This window comes from Pseudonaja textilis, chromosome 4 (genome assembly GCF_049901715.1).
Source record: "Pseudonaja textilis isolate UNSWEBS1 chromosome 4, rPseTex1.2, whole genome shotgun sequence".
Classification (NCBI taxonomy): Eukaryota; Metazoa; Chordata; class Lepidosauria; order Squamata; family Elapidae; genus Pseudonaja; species Pseudonaja textilis.
This window is the reverse complement of record NC_141993.1, coordinates 19,067,765-19,092,857: the sequence shown is the minus strand read 5'-3', so window position 1 is coordinate 19,092,857 and position 25,093 is coordinate 19,067,765. Positions and strand designations below refer to the sequence as shown.

The 25,093-nt window shown below is 40.4% G+C and overlaps 1 long non-coding RNA gene across 1 annotated transcript in view; it reads right to left on the bottom strand.

Annotated features, from left to right (window-relative positions):
• The window catches only part of LOC148125764 (uncharacterized), a 37,149-nt gene extending 16,180 nt beyond the window's left edge, over nucleotides 1-20,969 (bottom strand). Inside the window, exon 1 of the long non-coding RNA XR_015743416.1 lies at nucleotides 20,699-20,969. This is a non-coding gene — a long non-coding RNA (uncharacterized LOC148125764). The remainder of the gene's footprint in view (nucleotides 1-20,698) is intronic.
• Between the last annotated feature and the right edge of the window lie 4,124 nt (nucleotides 20,970-25,093).

The following is a 25,093-nucleotide window of genomic DNA, read 5'->3' as shown; positions in this document are numbered from 1 at the left end:
TTCCAAGGACAAAATTAGGTGTGTTAATTTTGGAGTTTCTTCCAGGGATATCAAAGGTTGCTATCAGATATGATGGCTCTCCCCAGGGTATAGATCCTGGATGTGATAAACAGATTATTGAGACTTGTCAAGTTCATGGATAGTGATTCATATTCACTAGATTGCATGGAAATGAATAATACTTCCAGGTCTTGTGAATGTGTTTTGTCTGACTGAAACCCTGAAGAGGAAGATAATGGACCTGGTTTGAGTGTTTCTATGTGTATAAATGATAAGAGGACTATAAGAAAGTTCTAAAGTTAAATGATGGTTACAGGAGTGATGATAGAAAAAGTTCATTATTGAACCACCAGCCAAGTTCACACCTACCTTTCATTTGCTTTGAGAGCTTGTGCAACATAAACGGCAGAGATGGGAATGCAATAATCTATTCTAACCTCCACTCACACGCACACATATATATATACACACTATGAAAAAATGGGACAAATACCCTTTCCTAGACCCAGAAATATTCTTATTTCTGGAATATTTCCTACAGCCAATTAGCTCATCGGGGAGATAGATTGCAGACTCAGCCTGAAAGAAAATCAACCTTAAGAAAAACTAAGGTGATATGCAGATAGCTAGAAATTTTCCAGGAAAACAGTTGAGAGATATTGATACTCTGATGCAATACAGTTGGAAAGAAGATGAGCTGATCCCTGTTGGAAATTGAATATGATAGAAGTCGCTGAAGTTTGACAGGATGATTCCCCAAATTGGAATGTAGCAGTGGAAGGATGTCATTACAAGTAATCCTCAAATTATGATCACAATTGGGACTAAAATTTTGTTCACTAACTGATGTGATTAAGCAAGTCATCATGTGACCAGACCCAATTTTATGACCATTTTCACCATGGTCCTTAAAGCACATGTGGGTTCCCCATTGACTGTTAGAAGCTAATTGAGAAGGTGGCAAATTTTAATCATCTGACCTCAGTGGTGATGTGGCAGTCATAACTTTTGAGTTGCAAGTCCCATTTTAGTGCCTTTGCTGTATAACTTTGAACTATCATTAAGTGAATGGTCGTAAGTTTAGGGATACCTGTAAGTAGAACAAATACAAGAGAAGTAGCATTATATGTCACACATTTACACCTGCAAAAAATAATAAAAATCAAGCAACTGAATAATGGCTGTGTGAGGAAATAAAACTAAGTGGAGAAAGAAATTCAGGTGGCATTTTTAAGAGCAAAAGTGGATGATGCTTTTTTCCGAAGTTATACCCCTTACCGGAAAGCAAAAACTAATAATAATGTGTTAAACAATCTTGATATCTGAAGCGGGTAAGAGCTAATGGGTTTACAGTAAGTTACATTAGAGTGAGCTTCAGGTGAACCTAAAATGGAATATATCGATGCTAACAATCCTTCACAATGCCATGAATGACCCACTGGAATAAGTGTGCTCTCTTTTGGAGGCTTTTAAGTAGATCGGAGAGGTTACTTGCTTATGTTCTGAAATTCTGGCAGTGAGGTTAGGGCCTAGCCTAAAGAGTTTACAACCCACTACCCACTCATAGATTATATAGACATTCTGGACATTATCCTGAAAGATTTTGTAGCACTTCATATAAATGAAGAGTTCATGAATGACTTATGGGGACAGCCTTCACTCGAACAGCTTACCTCTGTGCAACCCTCAAGTATCATATGAGGGCAATGTGGGTAGTTCGACTCACAACCACAATTGAGCCCAAAATTTTCACCGCTAAGCAAGACAGATGTTAGGAGAGTATTGCCGCATTTTATGACTTTTCTTGCCACTGTTGTTAAGTAAATCACCCCAGTTGTTAAGTTAGTAACAACATTGGCCAAAAAATGAAACTTTGATTTTGGGTTTTACCAATTGGATAGATTTGTAGTTATAAAAAAGGGCTAGTTTAAATTATTATGTAAAGGTAAAAAGTTGAGGTTGGATATGAATGCCTTATTCTACTACACCGAAGGGAGTTGGACGTCAATGCCTTTTCTTTCTTTTTCCCTTTTCTTCCCCACTTTTGTCTTCCCCTTTTCCTTCCCTATTTATTTTTGTATTTGCTTTGTAGGCTACATTATAAACTAATAAAAATTGTTATTGTAAAAAATAAAGTCACATGACAATGGGGATGCTGCAACAATCGTGTGTAAAACAGTCATAAGTCAGCTTTTTCAGTGTCGTCGTAACTGAATGATCACTAAACAAATAGTTGTAAGTCAAGACTGTACAAATAGTAAGAGATATTTAGCTTCCTCTCTCTTAACTCCAGGAGAAGATTCCATAATATCCTTAAGCATCTGTTGTTCCCTCTGTGCTTTCCGCTCTGGGTTTTCTTAGGGTGATGAAAAATACAAAAATTGTTACTGTGCCATGACAGTGTGTCTCATCCTTTGTGACCACACAACTACCCCACCCACCCCCCTTGGGCTGATTTCCTTTGTGTTAACATTGTCCAAATTACCTACATTACCACACATATTTTCCTTGTATCCTTTGGCCAATTGAGTTTAAATAAGTTGAAGACGAAATGGTTGTACCTGAACCATTTTTAGGGTGTTCTTTCCCCAAAGGTCAAAGAAATAGAATAAAATGTTGTTTAATGAACCAATTACACAAACCGGCTTCCGTGAGTCTTTTTTATTTATTAATTTCCCCCTTCCCTCTGCCTTCACCAAACACAAGCCATTTCATTTCCTTTTTCTTCTAGAGGAAAAAATATATACCGGGTGCATATTACAGGAGGAAACAATATGCATATGAATCACTCTCCCTAAGAAGTGTGGAGTGGACTTGTGCAATTGTAGGTGGGTCTTGGAATGACCTGTTTAGCTACTAATCAATCAGCCTTCTTCTGAAATACTGTGAAACTTTTGTCCAAAAATAGCCTAGCTGGTAGGTTAGCCTGAAAGGGGAGTTTGTCAGCTCCCGCTCTTGCATAGCAAAATCCCTGGCTAGGCCTGCTCAGCCTAATTGCTGGAGTAGTGGTGGAGTTTCCCGAAACTGGTGGTTCTGGAGAACTCCAACCTACTTTTCCTGGACAAGAAGTCTAGAGTGACCCAAGAGTTCATGACCATGAACTATGAAACTGAGCAGTGGTGGGATTCAAAGTTTTTAATTACTGGTACAGTGGGCATGGCTTGGTGGGCGTGGCGAGGGGGTCATTATGCGTTTTCTTCCTGAGGCACCCAAAAGGGTTGATTTTTTAAAAAAAGCAAGCAACACCATTTTAAAGCATGGAATTACATCCCAAATATTGTCCTGGTGTCAGTCTTTGCATTTGCATTGAAAAAATATTCCCCCCCTGACCCTCAGTACCACTTCGCCAGACTGGTGTTTTCTTCCCTGGGGCACCAAAAAGGCTCGATTTTTTAAAACAGCAAGCAACACCATTTTTAAGTATGACATTCACCCCGAATGTAATTCTCTGAATTACTCCAAATTTCTGCTACCGGTTGTCCACAACTCATCAGAACCTGCTGAATACCACCTCTGGACCTGACCCAATTTACTGAGAGCCCAACATGCATAAGGGATCACACCCTTTATCTCAAGTCTGTCAAACTCATGGCCATCATGCACTGGCCACACCCACGCCCAGTTTAGAGAAGGGGAAAAAAGTCCCGAAATGTCATGTGATGCCACCGTGACCAGTGGTGGGATTCAAAAATTTTTTACTACTGGTTCTGTGGGCGTGGCTTGGTGGGCATGGCATGGCTTGGTGGGCGTGGCATGATTTGATGGGTGTAGCTTGGTGGACATGGCAGGGAAAGGATACTGTAAAATCTCCATTCTGTCCCCACCCCACTAACCTGCTTTCCAGCTCCGTTCTCCTGTGCAGGGCAACAAAACAAGACCCAGCCGATCAGCTGGGACTCAGGAGGCAGAGAAGAGATGAGGGCAGGGCCAGTCAGAGGTGGTATTTGCCGGTTCTCTGAACTCAAAATTTCCGCTACCGGTCCTCCAGAACTGGTCAGAACCTGCTGAATACCACCTCTGACGGTGACGTCATGAGTTTGATACCCTGGTCTATCTGACTGATGTTTGAAGACAGACACCAAAAGATCTGAAAGCGAAGAGGATTAAATTTAGCTTCTAATCATGGACTGATCTCTGATATCTATGGAGCTTCACAAAATGAGTCTCCTCCACAGTGGAGTCTATTGCATCAATCTTCCCTAAGTGCCTTATTGATCCAATCGGTTTCAGAGTGGGATTGAGTTAAAACTCAGGTTCACGCTGGAATAAGAAGGTGGTTAGGAGTCTTGATCAAATTGCACTAGAGTATTCAAGGAGGTGAAGCAGCAGCGAAGATGCTTGGAACATCATTGTAGGAAGACACATCTCAAGTCTGACCAGGTATTGGAAAGTTCAAGTCCAACCCTACACAGTGGCGGGAAGTTTATGTTTTGCGATATATTACTTGCTATAGATATTGCATAGAAAGTAGAGCAAGAAGCTATTTTGAAGTATATAACTATTTACCGGAAGAGAATGGAAAATGGCAAATCCCTCAGTAGAGACCGATAGATGGTTAACAAATGCTTTTATTTGGAACAACAAATAAACCTCTGGTTGCAACAACCACGGCACTTAGGTTATGATCATTGTATGATATTCTAACTTTTGTTTGCAAAGCAATACGATGTGACAAGGATCAAGAATGACCAAGCTGAGGAAGAAGAACAAAATTGAAATATAAGTGAGGGACAAGGATTATTGCTACCATATTCCATTCTTTCCAAAGTAGGACAGAGATTGTGATCTTTCTTTGCAACTGAAACTATAATGGTCTCTATCACTCTTTGAACCAACAGAAAACCACAGTGACAAATACCAATTTACAGCTCCCCACATTTTTTGAACCATCAGGGGCAATGCCAACAAATGGTAGGGTTCTTATTTGTGGTGTGCATGTTAAAGGCAGAAGTTTATAAATTGTTCCAGTTGCTCCCTCTTCTTTCACCAAATATCACCAGTAATCACTTACCTTAAAATGTGCTGGGTGGGTTGGGTAAGAAGCAGGCTTTGACAGATGTCTAGACCAGCAAATTGAGCCACGTATCCCAATTCCCTCTGGTTTTGAACACTTTTGTGGGATGAGTTCAAAAGGAGACCGATCATCTGTTAAGTTCAGCTTATAGTTGACATTCCATCTGGCACAGATTTAGCTCTATGCCAGTGAAGTGCCTGTGTTGAACAATAACTAATACAGTAAATACCTAGAAAATAGAGGGTGGGATGTGTCCCCCTTGCCTCTCCCCTATAAAAACCTAAAAGACGTGCTGAACTGGTGACTAAAGGCTGGCTAGAAATTTTGGAAATTGAAGTCCACACATCTTAGAGTTGACACAGTCAAGAAATCCTGTCTTAGAGGTCAACCTGGGTGCACCATGATTCAGGTTGTCAGTGAAGTTATCTCCAGTATGCTAAGGATGATTCATAGCTATCTCAGGTTTGGACTAATCGTCAGGTGAATGCAACTTCATGAAGACACAGAAGAGAACAATAACCTGCTTGTAGTACTCTCATTCTCATAGCTTCAAGATATGAACTGACAAATAAGTATATACGTAAGTATATATATAATGAGCATGAATAAATGGATAAATGGGAACAGTAGGACAGGGATGATAGGGACGCTGGTGAGCTTATGCACGCCCCCTTACAGGCCTCTTAGGAATGGAGTGGGACCCACAGTAGACACCTTAAGGTTAAAGTTTTGGGGGTTTGAGAATGTAACAACAGAGTCAGGTAGTGAGTTCTAGGCATTGACCACCATTGCTGAAATCATATTTTCCGCAATCAATTTTTGGAGTGGTTTACTTTGAGTTTGTATCTATTGTTTGCCCATAGGATGTAAATATAGAGATGATTTTTTTAACCCCGTACCTATTTGCTGGTTTAATCCTGCAGGCACCACCAACATTGGCCAAATGTTGGTGGAGACAAAGGGGAAACTAAATACCATGAAGGATATGTTCCCCGCATGCTCCCTAAAATTATTCCTATGTACAGGATTCACCCAGAAAAAAAAAACAGAAATATTCCACATAGAAAGGCTTATTCTTTCTTTGTGCATATCTTGTTTTATGTGAAGATTTTAAAAAAATATTCCAATCAGCAAAACAAAACATAATCATTGAAAACGGTGCTATTTCTTCTCAAAATCTAATCCCCTTCAATTAAGTTCTTAAAGAATAAATTGTAAAGGATTTGGAAGAATCACCAAAATAAATTCTTTTGTGGGTATTTAAAAACAAACAAACACCAATGTCTTTGTATAGAGCTCTGCTTAAATAGCTGACTTCCCTTCACTGAGGCGAGTCCAGAAATCTACCATTTCATTCCGAGAGAAATCTTTGCTTCTCTTTTCTTATCTCGATGGTATTGCAACCCCCAGTGGCTCATCAAGACCAGAGCTTCAGATCTTGATTGAATGGACGACAGGCTGTGGAGTGGCTGATATGAATCAGGAAGCAGCCCTAGGAACATTCAGTTTGGCATGATCTGAAAGGGTGGAGAAGCAGGCTTCTGACCTGCCTTTGTTAAGGGAGGAAACAGAGGTGCCTTGAAGTAAGATACGCTTCCTTGTTGGCCAAAGATACAAGCGAAGTGATATTCATAGGAGGGGAGTGGGAAGAAGAGGTGAACTCCTGGATTAACAAGCTCTGTTGAAATAGTTGCAGCCTGACCCAGAAGCCTTTGTCACACACTATCCTGAAAGATCTTAGCACCCTGTTTCTCTATGGTAGGAACATCGAATGAATAATGCAGGGGGCCCCAAACTTGGCAACTTTTAAGACTTGTGGGCTTAGCTGGCTGGAGAATTCTGGGAGTTGAAGTCTACAAGTCTTAAAGTTGCCAAGGTTGGAGAGCCCTGGAATAACGGATGGGAGAAAACAGAAGATCTGCAGTAGAAAAGGTGTGGTTTTCTCTAACCCAAGTGCCTTTATTTCTGAGCTTCCACTAATTCTTTATTAGAAATGTCTCCTGGGAACTCAGGCAGGATGCTGTTCTCTGGGTTATCTTTTTTTCCAGTGGGTCATGTAGCAGCAAGGGGTGTAGAATTGTGCATCTGGCTAACTGCCAACCCTGAATCTAAAAGTTTAATTGTGCTGACAGGGAGGGGATTATAGAGAGAGAAGACGGAAAGTTTAGCCTACTAAGACAACCTCCTCCCACCCCCACCCCAATTTTCCTATGCAAACTTGCAGAACCAGAATGTGAACAGATGGAAACCATTCAGTGACTACTACGTCTTTCTCGTTTCTTTTCTTCCTATCTTTTCCTCTTTCTGCAATGCAGGTGGTCCTCGATTTATGACTGCAATGGAGCCTGGAATTGCAGTCATAGGTCATTGCGGTTGTAGGTGGAGACATCATCTGAGGGGATTTCAAGTTACAAACATTTTTTTACAATGGCCATTAAGCAAGCGCTCCAGTTGCTAAGTGAACATGATGGTCATTAAATGAATCCATTTCTCTCAATGAGCATTTTTCTTTTTTGCAGGAAACTAGAAATAAACACTGGAAACCAGGCAAAAACTCTCACAAAATGCAGTCACGTGTTTGTGGGATGCTGCAAATTTGCCATAAAGGTGAGCCGGTTGGCAAGTGCCCCAAATGTATTCAAGTGATTGCAAGTTTGTGTGTGTGTGTGTGTGTGTGTGTGTGCAGCAATTGTAATTCTGAAAATGGGTCATAAATAGCTCTGAAGTCCATTGTAATGTCCAACAGTTATTAAGCAACTGTTTGTAAGTTGAAGACTACATGAACTGATGGTTCAACTATTCTTAGATATGGTTCAAGAATCCATATATCTCACCTAACCTCTATTTCCTTTAGATAAGGAGGTAGGCAGCTCTTTGAATTAATGGACACATGGAGGAGGCTTAAAAGGGTTTGTGTAGGTTTTCCATAAGATGGTTGTCATGAGGGGGAGGCATGTCTTATTCACAAAATGGCTGCCATACGAGGTACATCAAGCCACCAGATACCCATTAAGTACTTGATTACAAACTGATGAGAATTATCCTCACCACTCCTTTAAGCCTCCAAGGAGGGTCCTTGCTAATCTCTGTCTCCTATACCTCCTCTATAGTTGGGCACCCTTCCATATAAAAGCCCTGGATTATGGCCAAATTGCTTCCCCCCCTCCTGTTTTAAGAATGCCTTTCAGGCCTTGACGAGACTCAGAGGCATTTTTTGCAAGTAAAGATACCACCAAGAGCTGGAACTTTGCTTTACATCAGCCAGCCAGTATTTCCACTTATTTAGTTTCCTTTTAAAAGAGGAAAAACTGCTGAATTGGACGGGTGTTCCTGGCTGCGTGTCTGTGATTTCAGCTCTGTAAGTCAGCCCTACAAAGCCCATTAAAGTCCCTGAGTTTCAGCCAAAATTTTATGTGGAATATTTTTTTGCTCTCTTTTACTTTTGAGGTTGTTTATCTTAATAGCCCCATGCTGCTTTGGATTGTTTTAATTGGTATTTTGTAACTGTACAACATGCTGTGTGTTTTGAATAGCTATTAGATAGCATCAAGTCTGTATATACAAGCATTCACAAAGTCTACACAGTATGAAACCAATCCTACAAATCAACCTACCACTTTTAGGACATATTCAAAATACCTCACTGCCAGGTATTGGAATCAGAATCTCGGAACAACCTTCCCCAACCAAGTCTCAAATATGTTAGGACTACAAGTTCCAGGATCCCCAACAAATATGCTCGTCAGGCATCCTGGGATTACGAATCCATGCAAATCTCAAGGATATTGGGTTGAGGAACACTGGCTTGTGAATTTAACCTTCCAGCATTGTTCTTCTTCCTTTTGTTAGCAGTAAATTTACTCACAGAGTTACTTGTTAATGTAGTTGGGTTTTAGAACAAAGACTAAAAACAAGAGGGGAATGGGTGAACCTAGCAAAGCTACCACCATCCTGGTTCATCGGTGTCTTGACATCATACTAGTGTGTAATGTCACGATGCAGCTTGAAAGCATAGAGCTTGCATTCTGACATCATAAGGCACATTGTGTTATGTCTGGCATCCTTGTAGTTAGCCAAGGATACTGTGATTTTCTCACTAATACATTTTGAGTTTCTCACTAATGCATTTTGCGTCTTTCCTGCAACTCCACTGTGAAAACCAGCCAACCAACCAGCCTGTAAGGCACAGGTTGTATATTTTAACCTATCTATTGTACAGCATTGTAGATAGCAAGGAGTATCTGCAGGAAAGGATCAAAAAAGTCAAGAAAATGGTGCTGTGCAATTGAGGCTCCAACCTTTTTAGCTGCGTTGCATTTCAAAATGCTTGCCAAAAAATAAGGCAGTCAGTCCAGCATTGTGATATTTTTGATACCTGCCCTCCATGGATTGGAGAAGGAGTCACTCAAAGCCACTGGTATGTAAAGAAATACACTGCCTGAAAAGCACACTCTCTGTGTTTTTATTCCTGTTTGGTACAAAGACCAGGACTCTGTATAATACAACTTGGGATATACTGATAGCCAACATTTTGCCTTGTCTATTAAACCCCTGCAGGCTTTGCAAATGAAAGCTGTACATCCTTGGTGGACCTGAGCCAAGGCCTGTGTCTTGGAGGGTTCCAGGCAGCTCTGTGAGCAGCTGCATAGAGCCCCAACCCCCTTCCAAATTTCTCTAGGGTCTTTGAACAAGCAGGAATTCATTTGGCAACTTCTGGAGTTTCCCACTGTATCTGAACTTGCTGACTCGGCGGTTTTCTTCCCCTTGCATTGGCCAGCTGCAACCGAGCTTGTGCTGCTGGGTTTTCCTAACCCTTCTACTTTCCCCAAGCCCCCTCCTCCTCCTCCCCCATTTCATCTTCTCCATGTGAGACATGTGCTACGTGACATTTTTTTCCCCCAAACTTGGTTGGAGCAGTCTTTCTCGCTCTCCTCCCAACCCCCAGCAACAATAAATCCTGGGAAGCAGCTTGGCTGCAATTGCTGATACCCATCTGGAGGTCTCTGTTGCATCAGGCATCTTGTTGCTGGCTTAAGTTTGACTTTGCTTTGCTTTGTTTTAGCTGACTTGAATTATCTGAATTTCTTCTGTTCTTTGCCCTTTGCATTTTACATCATATTAAAGAACAAGTGTGACACACTCTAATTTTTTTTTTCAAAGATGTAAACATAAGGTTTAAGGAATTAAACGGAGCATCTATCAGTGACAAATTACAGGAACAACTTTCCAAATTAGTGTGGAAATAAATTTGTTTCATACTTTCCAGATGTAAGTACCAGTGCAGCTAATTTTTTATTGCTACGGTGATAATTCTGCGTGCAAGTATATATGTAAATATGTGTGTTAATGCTTGGTTTGTGGTTTGGCCCAAAATCAATCCAGAAAACATCTAAGCCAAAATTCACCCAAAAATAGTTGATGAAGTTTCTCAATCATCCAGGTAGAGTTGTCAGAAGGTTGTTTGAAGATGTCTGAAGGTTGAATTAGACTCTCTGCCTAACTGCCTTGCCTGACTGAGGAAGCTACCTGGATGGGCAGTGAAACTCTCTCAAATTAACCACAACAAAATTAGTCCAGTTGCAATGATTCAACCTTCAGGCATCTTCAGATAATCTTCAGGCACCAAAAAGTAGGTTAATTCCTGGAATGGATTGTTGGGAATACAGGAAGCAAAATGGTAATTTGGATGAATACTCTTTACTATATGCCTCAAATAAAAATCTATCCCCCCCTCTTCCCCCTCTCTCTGTTATATGTGTATATATGTGTTTGTGTGTGTAGAATTTCTTTGACATTGTTCTGAAATGTATAGAGATAATAATGTTTTTCAGTTCTAGTATTTTTTTTTCTTTTAGCACTTAAACATTTAAAAAGTGCAAATATTTTTTTAAAATACACTCTTTGAATCAAGATGTGCTCATGAATATATCCATCATTTTACTTGAGGTTTGTAAAGGAAGACATATTTTCAAATGTTGACTGTGGTGAGTTTTAAAGTGTAACATCACTTCACATCTCAGAGTTATTTTGTATTTGTAATAATGGTATGTCTCAGGGTCTGGCAAAAATAGAGAATGCAATCACACCAAGGGTGAAGTCATTTCACAGCAGTTACTTGGGATTCAGAACTAATTAGATATGGATTGAGCTCAAGTAGTTTGTATCTTTGATACTTTTTAATTATGATTTTTCCCTTTATATTTAAATTTCAAAAAATTAAAGGTTAACTATCTACTATACATTACTAAAACTCTTGTGTCTGTTTGTAACCTAAAACTGGGCCAAACAATGCATCACAGGACAACAGTTTTTGAACCAAGGTTACCTCAAATGGGCAAACCCATGGAATACATCCAAAAACCAGGACCCATCATTCTTTTGGGACTGAAATTTGACAAATTGGTGGCCTCTTCAGTGCGTTAGTGCTACCATGCTGCTGTGCCACTGTACTGTGATTGGTGATTCTGGAGACCAGTCCCAACATCAGCCATCAGAGACTGATCAGCAATGGTCCAATGGCAGGAAGTCAAAAGTCACTCACATTCCTTGGTCATTCCATTTCTCTGTTTAAGTAAGGAAATATCTCTGAAACAAGATAGCGCTAGCTAAAAACCAACACCATCAGATGTGTTATTCAGCAGGTTCTGACCAGTTCTGGAGAACCGGAAGTGGAAACTTTGAGAAGTTCAGAGAACCGGCAACTACCACCTCTGATTGGAGATTTTACAGTATCCTTCCTCTGCCATGCCCACCAAGCCACAGAACTGATGGTAAAACTTTTTGAATCCCATCACTGAACAGCAGAATAATATAACTATGTCACAATTTTATAATAATAATTTTATAATAATAGCTAAATAGATAACTAAACTATTTTGCATGTACATATATAAAGATAAAATTTAAAAAAGTAAACCACTAAATTAAATAAAAGTAATAAAACCTAAAATAAAACGAAATGTTAGCAAAGGTTGAACCCCCCGCTATATTAAACTAAAAGAAATCAAGTTAACAACCAAACTCCTAAATATTTAACTTACCTCTTTTTCTAAGTAAACAAAAATGTATATAAATGAACAGTGAAGTGGGTCACAAATAAATTTAATAAATACAAATAAATAAACTCCGTTTAAAGATACAGAGTTACATAAATACTAGATGTGCATCAAAACAACTAAACTTATATGGCTTATTTTTTTCCAAGCTGTGGTTCAATTTTTAAATTATTATTTAAGGCTAGACCATATGGAATGATATTCCCCAGTCCTGCCTCTTTGTTGATATAAAGCTAATTCAAATGCAGAGAACTGAAAAAGTCCATTAAGCCAACATTTAGCATTAGCTGTTCCTAAATTCAACTATAATTTCTGTTTTGCTCCCTTCCCCTCTTTCTCCCTTGTGGTTTCCCTACCAATGATTCTGACATTGCTTTCATGGGGGGAGGGGGGGAAGGGATGGAAGGGGGAGTTTTTGGTAGTTAAAAAGGGAGGAATTATCAAGAATCAAAGATTTACATGCAACTGATCCTAGACATTGCCAAATGTATCATGGCCCACATTTTTAAATGTTCAGGAGCCAAGCCTGGCTGCAATTAATTGCGCTAACTTTGCAGTCAGACAGAACCATATAATTCCCAGCTGAAGAACAGGTTCTCCGGAGCAGCTTTCTGACTCTGTGATAATGGCGGTAATGAGCAAAGGGAAGAAGAAATGCAGCTTAATATATGGGTATGAAGGACAAGACTTTGGAAAGCTTGCTATTGTTTGGCATACTGTATAATTAGGATTGCTGTCTTCTCCTTGAAAAAGGCACCATTTTACTGCAAACCTGCAGAACAATTCTGTTTAAAATTTAATCATCGCTAAATGTTTAAAAACAGTGGGCTGACATCATAGCAGAAGTGCTGCCTGTTGTTGTTGGGCAAAGCTCTGATGCCTTTTAATTGCAGAGTGCAGACAGAAGGATATCAAGGGGTCATGGGTAGCTTGGAGGTATAATGATGGAAGAAGCTCATCCATTACATTACATTTCTGCTTAGTGGTAGATATTACAGCAAGGAGGAAAACTATGTTTGTCAGCGATCTGGGAGTCGAATGTGGATTATTGAGAGTGGGATACAGAATAACAGAGTTGGAAGGGAGCTTGAAGGTCTTCCAACTGCCTGCTCAAACAGGAGATCCCTGCACCAGTGATGACTAACCTTTTTGGGCTCCCGTGCTAAAAATTGTGCATGCACCAGTGCATACGCAGTCATGTGCCAGCACCTAGAATGCAATGTGCGCCCCCCCAAACCCCCTGGGCATGTGCGTGCTATCCTACCATGTCCCCCCCTTACCTGCACTGCACCTCACAGCTGATTTTTTCGGCTGGTTTGAGGCCTTTTTCGCCCTCCTCTGAAAGGCTTTTCAAGACGAATAATAGGCCTGTTTCGTCACTTCTGGTATTACAGGAAGTGGTGAAACGGGCCTATTATTTGTCATGAAAAGCCTTTCAGGGGCTTTTCCCAAGCCTCTGGGAGGCCGAAAAAGGCCTCAAACCAGCTGAAAAATCACTGGTGAGGTGCGCGCATGCACAGTGAGGTAAGTTTGCCTGCAACTCATGTGCCGGCACAAATGGCTCTGCGTGCCACTTGTGGCACACATGCCATAGGTTAAGCCATCATGCCCCTATATCATTTTAGACAAATGGCTATCTAGTCTCTTCTTAAAAGAGAATTTTAAGATTACTTAAAAAGATACCTATTACTACTACTATTAATCCTCCCATCCTTTCTTTCACCCATCCCCTCCCACTTAGGACTGTATGACCGTAACTTTGTTGCTTGTATCCTTATGATTTTCATTGGCTGTTTCCTAGTATGATTTGATTGCTTATTGTACCCTATGACTATTATTAAATGTTGTACCTGATGATTCTTGACTCTTGATGAATGAATCTTTTTTTTTTATGTACACTGAGAGCATTTGCATCAAGACAAATTCCTTGTGTGTCCAATCACATTTGGCCAATAAAGAATTCCATTCCATTCCATTCCATTCTATTCTATTCTATTCTATTCTATTCTATAAGCCTTCCAATGGTGGAGCACCCACAACTTCTGAAGGCAGTCCGTTCCACTGGTTTATTGTTCTGACTGTCAGGAATTTTCTCTTTAGTTCTCGGTAGCTTTGCTCCTTGGTTAGTTTCCATCCATTGCTTCTTGTCTTGCCTTCTGGTGCTTTGGAAAATCATCCCTTCTTCTTTGTGACAGCCCCTCAAATATTGGAACACCGCTATCCTGTCACCCACAGTCCTTCTTTTCACTAGACTAGACATACCCACTTCCTGAAACTGTTCTTCCTATGTTTTAGCCTCCTCGCCTTTTTTAGCTCTCACCCTTTGCCTGACTGCTGTCACGGTTTCGTCTTTCAGTCTCTTGGGGGGCAGCCCTTGGCCGCTTGGTGGTGACTTCTCTAGTAGTCTCATCCTCCCTGCCCTGGATGCTTGGCACAAATCCACAAACCATTCTGCTTTCAATAAATGGCGGGATCCCACTTTCTGAGCCAAGCAAGCTCCAGCATCATTGGTCCGATCATCCCTGGCCCCATGATGAAGCTGATGGCCTCTGTGCGGGGCTCCATTTTTAATATTACAAGCTCGGTAAAGAGCGTGACAGGAGATTATTTCATTGTGTCTAAAAATCTATAGCGTGGATTGGATGTCAACTTTGTTCTTCATAGTTTAATTCCATTGAGATCAATAGGAAATGAATGTCCCATTGATTTCAATAACAGTGAAGTGCAGGTAAGAGACAGGATTCAACCAAATGTAAATATTTTCCTTGAGTTTGGGCAAAAAGCCAAACTTTTCCTGTTTAATGCTCTTCAGGTAATTTGAATGCAACCTCTGTCAGCCTCATAGCTTAAAGTGAGAAAAGGCTAATTCTCACTATAATCTAATTTTTGTAGAGGAGTAACTTTGTTTATGTCCAAAGGATTCATTCTTAGATATACCTATCCCAGATTACTGCTTAATATATTACAACTGAAAAAAAATACGGCCTAGTTCATATTGAAGTAACACAAAGGTTGGTCAACTCTGCTTCATCTTAAATTGTTTCTTCCTCTTCCAGCATTTGTATTGTAATAGCCATTTTGATTCATTGCCTTCTGAATGGGCACAGATTAAAATGTCTTGAACTAAAAAGTCATTAGGGTTTCATGAAAGACAAGAGTTTGGGGAATGGGGGTGAGCTGATTTATATGGGACAAATTCTTACCCAGAAAATGACTTCAGGGTTGTCACATTGCACTCTTGGACTTTATTCTACACCCCTATCTTCAGTTCCACTTAAATTAAAATACTATACAATTTCCAAGTAAGCCATGCATCCATGCCATTATCATACAAAGGCATAGTTCACAAGTTGACCCAACTAGCATGCTATGCTTGTATATGGGCATTCATCAGATTCTTTGCTGAAGCCAAGATATATTATATCTACAGCATTCCCAGAATCTATTACAGAAGTCTCCTAATTAAACAGGATATAATCTGACTGACTTTTCTCCATTGCTTTTGGATCAGAGTGAAAAATTGATATAAGTTGTGAGTTTCAATGTGGTGCAGTGTTGCTCTTTCTGTAGTGTTCTGTGTTCTGCACACATTAAAAATATGGGATTGAGTTCTGATAATCTGCTATGGAATGAACAATAGTTCTGTGTTAAACTCAAACTGTGTGAAAAAATATATATAATCTTTTCCTTCTAGTGCTTGGTAAGGATAATTTTGTTTCGGTTAATTACTTTGGTTTTTCAAGTCTGACATGCAGTACAGAAATACGATAAATAAATAATACTGAATTTGTTTGCCGTTTTGTTGCTTGATTTGTGTCTTTCTTGCTGTTTTTTTAAGTAGTACCTTTCTGATGTTAATGTTGAGTGCTATTTTAGAGTGCAGTGCTATTTTAGAGTGTCATCTCAACGATTAAAGAAATCCAGTCCAATCGATCAAGTGTCAATGAGGCATGCATTTCAAACCTCAGAGGCATGAACATTTCAAAAAAAAAAATCTCATCTGAAAGCTTTCAAGAACAAATGACATGTTGGCAATGGTTGCCCTGGATTATCTCCATCTGAGTTGTAAATGGTGGGCGCCTTCTGTGTTGACATTTGACTCATCTTTGAAAGGGGATCTCTGTCTCTTTTCCTTTCTTTGGAGCCGTAGGAACACGAATTGCTGGAAGGAAGCCAGATTTTTTTATTTTAATCTTGCAGGAAGAAATTAAGGGACAGAACATCTAAAACTCGGCTGAGAAATCTTTACGTTTGGCAGTACATATTGCATGGCCCAGATATTATTGTCTGGATTCTGAGAATTACAAGTGTGGTTGTGTTCAGGGAACTATCAGAATGCTCTTGAACATGTATTTCTCTGCCAAAAGGAGGAATCCACAAGAATTAGGCATTGGTCTTTGTGAAAACAATGTGGGGGCTGGAATGCTGTTTTCTAGGAATTCCTCAGTTCAGTATGTGGTGGTAAACTAGGAATGATTTATGGCTTTTCTTGCCTCTGCAGACTACTGGCAAAGCAAAAGTTTTATCTCAGAATATACATTTAAATATGGGGCTATGCAGGGAGCTGGCATTCTTTATCATGGGTGTCCATAAGGTGTGTGCTGTGCATGTATGTGTAAAAAAGTCAAGATGGCAGCACAACTATGTAATCAAAGCCTCACCAATTTTTTTTGCGTATATCATGTGTCACAGGGTTATGGTTGACATTTTGGCTTTGATGACCCCCCTACTACGTATTTCTGACCTCTCTGAAAGCTTCTTTAGGAGAATCAGCTAATTGTCTGCTTACTCTCCAAGGCAGGAAGGATCCTTGAAGGTCTTCTAGTCCAACCCTTTACCCATGATATACCATCCTGCACAAATGGTTACTCTGTTCCATTAGCTAATTGTTCTTACTGTCAAAAAGTTTCTCCTTAGTTCCAGGTTGGATCTTCCTCTCATAAGCTTCCACCCATTGCTTCTTGTCCCATTCCTGAGAGTTTTAGAGAATAAGTTGACCTCCTGTAACAGTCTTCATCTCCATCTTTAGTTGTCATTCTGCTACAAAGATTAAGTGATATTTTTTTTTCCTGCCCTGAAATCTTTTCTCCCCAGAGGATCTACATTTTACAAGAGTGGAGTAACTTTTTCTGTATGATAGGGTGGGTTTGTGACAGGCTCTTAGATGACAACTAAGTTAGAACATCATAATTGAAGAAGTTTCTTAGATGAGAAGTGAAATATCTTTAAGGAAAAACAAAGAAAGCCCAGTTGCCCACTGAAAAAAAACACCTTTGGGACAACCATGGCCTGGATGACTGAGAATCTCCATAGATGTTTTAAATGACAAACAGTGGAAGATAACAATGCAAGACATCCTTGAAATTTAACAATCGTTTTTCCCATACGAAAGTGATGAGGTTGAAACAAATTTAAGAAAACTAACTGAGGGATATTATTATTGATGTTACACTAGTGGCAACTTCAAATCAGTTTCGGCTAATCTCAAAAAACAGCAAAGTTGGATATACTTGGGTGGACACTGCAGATCAAATTGAGAAGTTCAACTTTGTCCCCCCAAAAGGATATATATATATATAAAACTTTAACCTTAGACTGTCTACTCTTGACCTCATCCCCTTCCTAAGAGGTCTGTAAGGGGCGTGCATAAGTGCACCAACATGCCTACCGTCCCTGTCCTATTGTTTCTTTTTTATTCGTATCCATTTCATGTATTCATAACCATGTTTATACTTATACCTGTTATCTAATATTTGCTTGACAAATAAATAAAATAAATAAATAAAATAAAAGTGAAATACCACTCCTGCATCACCACAAAATCTCCAGAACTACAAAGCCTACAAACTTGAAATTTGGCATGTATGTTCCCCTTGGCTCCTAGGTGCTCACTAAGAAAGGATTATTCAAAATGACCCTCAGAGCATTAGTATTTCTTATATTATTATTAACATGTTCTGATGCTAAGGAGTTCTACTCCCACTCCCCACCTGAAAAGAAATCTGTCCCAAATGCAAAGCACAAGCAGAGGAGAGGAGTTTCAGTTTTAGTTTCACACCACCAAGCAGCTTTAGTACAGAGCAGTTGAGTTAAGCCACGCCAAGGCTCCTTGCTGTCTCCTTCTTGCTCACACAGCAAATACTGTTTCACTTTCCAAACAGCCATCAACTCTCTCACACATTGACAGGACCCGAGCCAGATGAATACTGATGGATGCTGGTAGGCAGAGGCAAAAAATTTTCCTCTTATTTTCCTCCCCCAAAACTAAGCCCAACCACATAGTTTCATAGTAAAGCACAGGTATCGCGCTAGTAACAAATAAACAAAATATTTGTAGCTCAATGTTGAAATGAGGAGTCCTTGTGTCCTCTCTGAGCCTGATTTTTTTCTTGCAGATGTTTCATTACTCAGACAAGGTTAGGTAACATCATCAGTGCTAGTCAAGTAATTAACAAACTACTTTTGTTTTGTTGCCCAAATCCATCCCATGGTTGTGTCCATGAAATCACCAATAGCCAGCTGTTCTTGTGGGAGACTTTTGTGTTTAGTGTTGTTTCTTTATTTTCCGGCTTCCCAGTCTTCAGATTTGGACAGCATTTCATTTTGAGATTTTTTTTTTATTCATTTCATTTACTCTTTATTATTCTAGCCAAACTTTGGTCAGTCTTGGAAGACTTGAATTGCAACTTAATTTCAGTCTTATAACCTAGTTAACTCACTACCTTCCCTTAGATTGGCAGCAATTCCTAGAGAGGTCTGGGTCAAGCTAGTTTTTTTTTTTGGGGGAATATCCATAAGATAGGGTCAAAAAAGTCACAATGGCAGCTGCAACTATGCAAATGAAGCCCTACACCCAACCCTTTGACTTCACCTCATTACAAATGCCCTTATTGATCATTAGTGCCACTCTTGCTATAGTATTGGTAGTCTTTGACTTACAACTCTTCATTTAGTGATTGTTTGACATTACAAAGGCACTGGAAAAAGGGACTTTTAAGACCATTTTTCATACTTATGACGAGGGGTCCCCAAACTTGGCAACTTTAAGACTTGTGGACTTCAACTCCCAAAATTCTCCAGCCAGCATAGCATAGCTGGCTGGAGAATTCTGGGAGTTGAAGTCCACAAGTCTTAAAGTTGCCAAGTTTGGGGACCTCTGCTTATGACCATTGCAGCATCTCCATGGTCACGTGATCAAACTTCAGATGCTTGGCAACTGACTCATATTTATGATGGTTGCAGTGTCCTGGGGTCATGTGACACCCCCTTGAGGCCTTCTAACAAGCGAAGTCAGTGGAGAAACCTGATTCACTTAACAATCAAATTAAGACTCTGCAAAAGCTAGGAAGGTTTCCACATTTGCCTGTTTCTGGATCTCAGACTGAAACAAGAGAACTTGTATTTCCTCCTATATGTAAAAGAGAGCTCCCTGTGGCATCAGGAAGAATTTTCTTTGCGCTGCAGTGAAAGGAAGTTTTCACTGCCATTTTCTCTGGAGGAGTTGTTTTAGATGGCTTGGGAGCCCATCTTGGCCGGAAAGTTGAATGTAATTCATTAAACCTTTAAAGCAGGCTGAATATCCTGAAAAGTAATTCTGCAGATGTAATATAAACATAGTGTGTTTACCTATTATTTAACTCCACACAGCCATAACATGAACATAACCCAGGGTGGATGGGGTACCTTCACCTCTAGAAAAGAATACTTGTAGCTCAGAGTTGAACTGTAGGACCTTTGTTACTCTCAGAGTTTGGTTGTTTTCTTGCAGACGTTTCATTACCCATCTTGGTAACATTATCAGTGTTAGAAGGGAGCAGGGTTAGGTCTCACAAGCAGTAAACAAAAGCCCAATCCCGGAACTACCAACTCAGACAAACAATGAAATAGTAAACAACAGCCTAAACAAGGAACCACCAAGAGGAAAACACTCCCACCAACACTGATTGAGCAAGTCACTTGTATATCAACAGAGGCTACAAATCCCACTCCCTTCTAGCATTGATGATGTTATCTAGTTGGATAACAAAATATCTGCAAGAAAACAGCCAAGCTCAGGGAGTAGAAAGACGCCACATTCTCACCTCTACACCCCGTTGGCTTTGTGAACTTCAGATAAAAAGTACGATGTAATGTGGTAAAAGGTAAATTGTGATATTAGATTTTGGATAGCCCATTGATAGATAAATTACTATAACTGTGCATCAGGACAAATAGGTGACTGCTTTCCGATCGTGTGAACTGATTTCATTTAATTGCCCAACAGTTTGTGTGAATACAAGGAAGAGTAGAAAATTGTTTCTCCCCATTCCTTGTCATCCAGTTCCCATCAACATAGATATAAAACCCACCAAAAATGCAGTTGCCCCATTTGCAACCATCACTCGCAATGAACTTTAGGTTTATTTCCAAGTTTATTTCCAAGTTCCACACACACCACACACCTGACTTCATATGTGACATGAACGTGTGGTTCACGCATTATTTGTAAAGCAGCCTTTGTAAGAATTCCTAAGACAAGAGACTTCTGTTCTGGCCAAGTCAAATGGCACCCAGAGATACAGGTTTCCTGGTCCCTGCCTAGACAGCTCACTTGAGAAGCATTTGGTTGTCTTGTTTGAGGAAGACTTACAGTTTTGTGTGAGAAATGGTGTGGAGAATCCCAGATTCAATCTGTGCAATAGTACCTCAAAAAGATCAGGTAACAACAGGTGCCCCAGGCTAAAATCTTAGAGAACTGCAGTATGAGAAAGTTTGCATGCTGGTTGATGGCACTGAACTTAGGTTCTTCTTGAATTTAATCATGTCTTTCTCCTTCTATTAATGTGTGTTTTTCCTCTGTTGCCCCTTATCTGCCTCTATTGGCTCTGCCTTGTTAATCTTTTCTGCTGTGTGTTTTCTGTTGTTTTGTTTTTGCCTCTCTCCAGCAGGAACACATTAACTCGCCCTTTCTTAGAAACCTGTGGGAACAGCTCCGCCCCTGTCCTCTGCTCCATGTGTGTGTATCCTAGTCAAGAAATAAACAAGCCCTTGTTAGCAGGCAGCCGACTCTGCAGCCATTGTCGTCACAGCTGCCTCTCTGCTTCACAAACCCAGCTACAGAAGGGCTTTGGCTGGGAACACAGTGTATGCAAACTGCAGGAACAAATACAAGCCTGTAGGGAACAGGTCAGGAGACAAGCGCAGGTCTTCTGTCGTTGGTATATTTGTGGATTTTCCCTTTGCAGGTTTTTGTCCAGGCAACACTACTGGGCTTGTTGCTACAACCCAAACAGCCTCAGTAAAATTTGGTATTACATCCATTTCCATTTTGGGATCAGAACTTTTTTTTAAAAAAAAAAACCTCTGATAAAAATAAACTTCCTGACTTCTGTGGCTTTCTTTTGAGATACTCAAATTCACATGGTACAATCCTTTCCAGTGTTTCATCCCACTGAACTTGCCTAAGTTTACTTCTGAGGGTTCACGTAAGATCTCCCTATCAGTCCTTAAAGATTTCCACAAAATGGCTCTTGAGTTGCCCAATGCAAGAACAGGCAGAGCTGTTTAGTTTTAATTCCCGGTTGAAAAGTTTCCTTCCACACAATATTTTAAAGGCAGGGTGACCTTTCCTTCTTATTGCATTTGGAAACCCCAAATGCCCAGGGAATAAAGATTTATGCTGATGGGCTTGGTGTTTTTTTTTTTAGATCCCACATGCTTTGCCTTCTAGAGCTGACGACTTATCTCCTAGACAATATTGTGGACTTCAGCTCCTTCCAACCAGATGCAAACCGAATGAATCTGATTTGAATTTCAGCTCGCTGAGAATTATGGAAGTTGAAATCCAACACATCTGGAATGAGCTACTTTGTGGGAAGTTAATGCACCAAGCCAGTTTGGTTTAGTCATTAAGGAAGGCACCAGGCTAGAAAGCAAGAGGCCGTGAATTCAAGTCCCACTTTTGATATGAAAGCCAGTCGGGTGACTTTGGGCCAGTCACTCTCTCTCAGCCCAACCTACCTCACAGGATTGTTTTTGTGGGGAAAATAGGAGGAGGAAGGTGTGTTGGATATGTTTGCCACCTTGAGTTATGTAAAAATAATAAAGGTGGGATACAAACAAATAAATAAATCTGATAGATGTCACAGAGCTTCTTCTAGCAACTTCTAGCTAACCAAGAAAAAGGAATGTTGGGAGCTACGGTTCAGCAACAACTTTAGAACCACAATTTTCTTGTCCTTAGCATAGCAAGAATTCAAGTTATCCTCCAGCCATGAAGGTCACTATAATACCTTGGGTTATTTATGATCTTTCAGCCTAACCAACCAAGCACGACTATTATGATATAATGGGAAATAGACTCAATTATCCCACCAGGAGTGGATGAATGGGATATAAGAAAAAAAAAATAACAAAAGGTTTCGGTGGAAAAGATGACCACAGTTGAAATGTTCAATATGCTTTGGATACTGTTTGCTTGATTATGATGTGCTACCCCATTGTATAATTGTCTAACAGAACAATGGACAGTGAGATCAAGGTTGTTCCCAATGGAGCTCAGGAAACCCAGCCTTGGAAACAAGGGGAAATCTACAGGATTTAGAAAAAGGTCCAAAGATTGATCCAAACTGGTTGGTAGGGTTTTTATTCAATTTGTTTCTCATAATCACATCCAGAGGTGGGGCCATTAGGATTGTGATCAGTACCTGTTTACCTTCTTCAGCCATTCACTTCTCGGTTACCTCTGAATTGCCCTAGTAACTACAGCTAAAGTCCAATTAGTCCATATCTGATAAGGAAGTTCCCAACTAGGTATGAAATTATGGCCTCCCTGTGTTTGATCTTAGCCTCTGATAGTTAGAGATAGACTCCTTGTCTAGCCCTGTTGTCTGCTCTGAATGATAGTAGCTCTGCAAGACAACTAGCAGGTGGTGTTCCAATGACATGACACCTGATCCTTGTAATTGAAGGCATTAAGGAATGAAATTGCATCCCTTCCAAGGCCCATCACCATGTCACCACTTTGTTCCCTGTAGTTCTTGGCACTTGGAAAAATAGACTATAAATAATAGTAATTTAGCGTACAGGCCTTATCTATTAAAAAAAAAAAAGGACAAGATTCTTCTTATTTCTTTTCTAACACATAGCAGAGTCTAGTGCTGGTATCTGAAAAGTGTTTGTTTGTTTCTGTTAGTTTATTTGTTGAACATAATGCCAAGGAAAGGGCTCATCCAGTCATACGATCAATGAGCTGAGGAAATTGAGCTGGTTTCTTTTCCTTTTTTCAGACTGACAGTAGTGTATAGTCATTGGAATTGCACTGAAGGGAGTTTATATTTAAAAGGATTTGCTTTTTTGAGAGAGAGAGAGAGAGGGAGAGGTTGATGGGAGCTCCATTCTCCTGCTGCTTTGTTCATCTTCCTGAAGAGGGTCAGACGATACTGACGTGAGGAGTTGGTAGGTCACTTTCAACAGGGTGCACAAAATAAACAGGAGTGAAATTAACAAGAGTTTTGTCAGTTTCTCCTTCTCCCCAGCCTGGGTCAAATCCAACTTGCATAATGCCAAGCTACTGTTTCTGTTTGGTTGCAATAGTTTGGAAAAACTGGTTTTAATTCTTTGTTTGTCTTCCTTCTAGATGGGCAGAAATTAAGACTATGGCAGATGCCGACAAATTGCTTCCTGATGGTTTGGTAGTGAAAATGGAAGCGCTATGGAAGTCCCGTAAATTGAGTAGACATTTTAATTTCCTACAATAGACATACTAGGGGAAAACCAGACATGTAAAGGATTAGTAGATCTAACACTAGTACCACAATTACATCTACTCACTAGGGTCTTTTGGCCATTCATAACAAGTCATTTGGACCTTTAGAGATCCTCTCAGGGTTGGAGTTGCCTCTGTTTAGAACTTCGACAAAATGGCGTCCAAGATAAGGCCCAGTTATTTAAAAATCCCAGAGCTGGATTGCTGGAGATTCATTTTTACTTACTGAACTATATAACTATTCCAGCTTCTGAAACTATTCAGAAAAAGGAATAATTAACACCAGGTAAGGTTACCAGAGCTGGACTACACAAATAATCATTACTCGGCAACAAAGAATTAGGGTTTTCTGTATCTTCTTGTACCCATCTATTGGTATCTGTTATCCGGATTTCTGAAGCCAGATCTGAAGTACTAGTGTAATTCTAGCCTCAGATTAAAAGCAAAGATGGGGACGTCTGTTACTATTTGATGTATTTTACATCTTTAGTTTTTTACTGTGGTCTGAAGAAGCACAATGGATGTGGAGGATAGAAGCAATATGCCTCCTTTGCCAGAAATCTCCCAAAATATAATGTGATGTTGTGGTTTGCCAATTTGATTTAACCCAATGGCAAATCAGATACCTTTGTTTGCTTTGATGAAACTGACTGGCCTTTTATTCAAAAAGAACAAAAACAAATTTGGATTCCTATATTTGCTTTAGTGGTTAAGGTATCAGACTGCAAACCAGAAGACTGTGAGTTCTAATTTCAACTTAGGCATAAACAGGGGTCGGCTTCTAAAATTTCAGCGACTGGTTCTCTGCCTAGTTGCTGGCTGGGTGTGGCCATGGTGGGCGTGGCCTAGTCAGCCTCTTGGGCCACGGTAGGGGGGCATTTTCACCCTTCCCGGGCTCTGGAAGCTTTTCTCGAGCCTCCGGGAGGGCAAAAACGGCTCCAGAGGCTCTCCAGAGACCAGAAACAGGGCCATTTCCAGCCTTCACAAAAACTTCCGGGAGGTCCATCCCCCACTCCATGCAGGCCCTGTACTCACCTGGCATCCAAAACGGGCCAGGTGGAGACTCCTGGGAGGGGAGGGGCAGGGAAGGATGGGCAGGGCCAGCCCAGCATGGGATTTGTGGGTTCGCCAAACTGGGCAGAATCCTAGCTAGAGGATTGCTCACCCCTGTGCAAACCCGCAGTAGCCCACCCCTGGGCGTAAAACCAGACAGATGACCTTGGGCCAGTCACACACTCTCAGCCCTAGGAAGGAGACAATGGCAAACTACTTCTGAGA